Raw genomic sequence first — 3,150 nt, 5'->3', positions numbered from 1 at the left:
GCCAAAGAGAGAGAGGAGTGCAATACGGCGAACTCGTGGCAGGAGGCTCAGACGAACACAGCACAGGAGACGGCGGTCCAAGACGAGGAGGAAGACGTGTGGAGTGAAGACTGGTGGAGTCCTCAGGAGGTGGCTGGGGAGCGGCCGCAAGTCGCGGAAGAGTTGCGGCGGGGCATGTGAGTACCAGACCCTAGATAACATACTCTCTAGCATCTTCTGTGCATTGTACATAGTAATAGTCTCACTGGGAACGTAGGCGCACTGTAAATCGAGTCTGCATAGCATCGTTGGAGCTGTCACTTGATCACTAGTGTAAATACTCGTGCACGAACCCTCACCTAAACACCCTCCCGTCTTTCAACTCTTAACCTCCCGTATCGTACCATAACCTCTCCCTTCCTCACGTTCGCTTACATTTCCACGCACCCCTTTGGTGTCGGTTTCGGGACCTGATTATCCCTGTCCAGCTGGACTAATACTCCTTTTCTGTTTCTCTACTCCCTATCCGCAGCAGCTCTCCCGAGACCAGACCTCCCGGTGTTTCATCAGAAGAAGATCCGAACACCCATTTCTTCTACATTTCCCGGAGAAGAGTCGACATCTAATCCTTCCACCTTGCCTGATTGAGCTGTTGTACCATATAATTAAAAGAGACATCGCCCACTACATACGGCCTCCACGCCTGTTATTCCGGTCCGCAAAACCCTCACGATTACAGTAAAGATTTAAGGCAACAGTTCAAGTATGATAATTAGTGCTGATAGATCAGCAAAAGAATCAGAAATAACCAAGACAACAAAAACTGTTTATCAAAAATACAAAATTATCATTCATTGAATTCTTAACAATTAGATGACCTATGATATTCATACATTCACTTTCATGTCCTTACACTCTTGCTACTTGTCACAGATGACTTCAGGTGGGACAATGACTTGGAACGCGTTGAACAGGGCTAGATTAGAACGACAGCCAGTTGCAGGCCGCGTGGGCAATCACAGATTTTCAGTATCACTCGGACAAAGGTTCTTAGTGCATAAGGTTCTCCCTTTTACTGCAGCAGCAGTGTGCCAGACTTCAGTCGAAATCCTTTGGTTTCCTTTTCTCCAGGACTCTTTGGATAGTGCAGCCCAGGGAAGGAGACACATGGGTAATCTAAATAAGCACTAGTCAAAGCGAGGTGGTGCCTGGAGCTCGGGTGTGATGAGGAAGTCACATGACTGGGGCACCACCTGCCTCTAATCTCCATTTTGGCGACCAACCCACTGCCTCAAATCCAGTCTTATCTTCTGGGTTGCGTACCTCCTCTTTCACTGTAGGCATACATACTTTGTTCAACACTTTATCCATGACCATGTTATGTTCTTTTGTGTAGGGCTTTTTAGGTTTTGCCTGGCGAAAACGATGCGAAAGCATCGTTTCGCTAGGCGAAAACCTATTGATTATAGCATGTGGGGCATGGAACGTCCCCCGTCTCCCATTGGCTAGCTCCATAAATGGAGGCTAGCCATTGGAAGACGGCTCTGTCCGTCAATCCCGGACCAGATTCGGGGGCGTTCCCGAGAATTTTTGGCTTTTGACGACGTCACGCTACGTCAGCCGAAAGCCAATTCTCGGGAACGCCCCCGAATCTGCCGTGGGAAGGGCCTGGATAGAGCACAAGGCACCGAAATAGAAAGCAGAGGAACCAAGGAACAGCAGGGGACTCTGAGAAACACAGAATTCTTCTGCTCAAAAGCCTGAGCTGAGAGACACCGACAGAGAAGGAAAACAGAAAGGAAGGCTGGCAGTTAGGGGTACCAGAGACAGGCAGAGAGCTCTAACGCTGCACATATTACCTACCACCCTTTCTGATTACATTATAGCCTCGTTAGCACAAATGGTGCAGCTATTGACACCAGTCGTAGTATCACTGCTGAAGCCCCTCAGCAAATTAATATCAGTTTCCGTGCTGCTGGTACCCCTACAGGTGGACCCCCAGTTCATACTACACGAACACCATAGAGGCACGTTTAACTGACCTTAATAATATTGCAACACAATGGTGGTTGCAAATACCTGCCGCACAGAGTCACAGGCTCAACCAGACTCCGGCCTGAGATTGTAATCACAGAACCGTGAGTACAGTGCTTCGCGGCCACACCGACTGCAGGATGTGCGCTATATAAATGTCCATAACTAAATGTAATATAGGGCAGCTGTGCTCACCTTTGTGTTTTAGAGGACCAGTGTATTAAACTGGCAGGTTCTGTGTTTGACCTCATATTCACAGCAGTTTCAACTCCTGGCAGGGACACATAGCCTTTCATCCTTCAGAGGCCAAAAAAATGTGCCACAGAATTAGGAAACAAAAAATATCTGCTATTCCGTGCCAAGATGCCCGTCATGACAAATGTGTGCTTTAAAAATACATGGTGTGATGTTACATTCACAAATCAGGACAGAGACAATAACTAGGGCAAGGGAGCACTAGTGTGTGTGTACATGCAATGAAGCAGGGCCATGAGTGGTTGATGGTCGAGGGCATGGTGGGTCGACGCAGAGGGCCATTTGCATCGTGGGATGTTCCGAAACTAGCCAGGGGGCTTGCGGGGAAACGTATGCAGCTTGGTGTGCTCGGAGGGAGGTCAGTCAGGTACTAATAGTGAGGGCCAGGTAGTGGCGGTGCGGTTGAACTGAATCCAAAGGGCAAGGTTCGAAGTTCTGGTAGTAGTAGGTAGGGCGAGTGCTATGATAAATATATGAGAAGTGTCACCGCAGGATTGGAATGGGTGGGAGGGTTCTGAGGGAGATTCGAAAAGTGTAATGTTCCAAGGGGGGAGGGGTGAGGGGGTCGAGTGACTTACTGAACTAGGTGACTAGCACGGTAGGTGCTGGGAGCAAAGGCAGGATGTGCACTGGGTGCATTAAAGGCGCAGTAGTCGTGATGGGACAATAAATGGTCATTTGTAGACAAACTCGTGCAGCCGCTGCCGGTTTCTGCTTTGTTCAGTATTAGGACCTGCCATGGAGGTCGGGTGAAGCAGGGTGATGTGCCCGTTGGGGGTCTGACCCGAGGTGTCCGGCTCCCAGTGTGAGCCTCTGTTTCTTACATGCCACGGTGGGTAGTTTGGGCCAGGCCTGAGGGTCGGGACGCTATGTGGGGGTGAG

This window comes from Lissotriton vulgaris, chromosome 1_1 (genome assembly GCF_964263255.1).
Source record: "Lissotriton vulgaris chromosome 1_1, aLisVul1.2, whole genome shotgun sequence".
Classification (NCBI taxonomy): Eukaryota; Metazoa; Chordata; class Amphibia; order Caudata; family Salamandridae; genus Lissotriton; species Lissotriton vulgaris.
Note: the sequence above shows the minus strand (reverse complement) of the source record.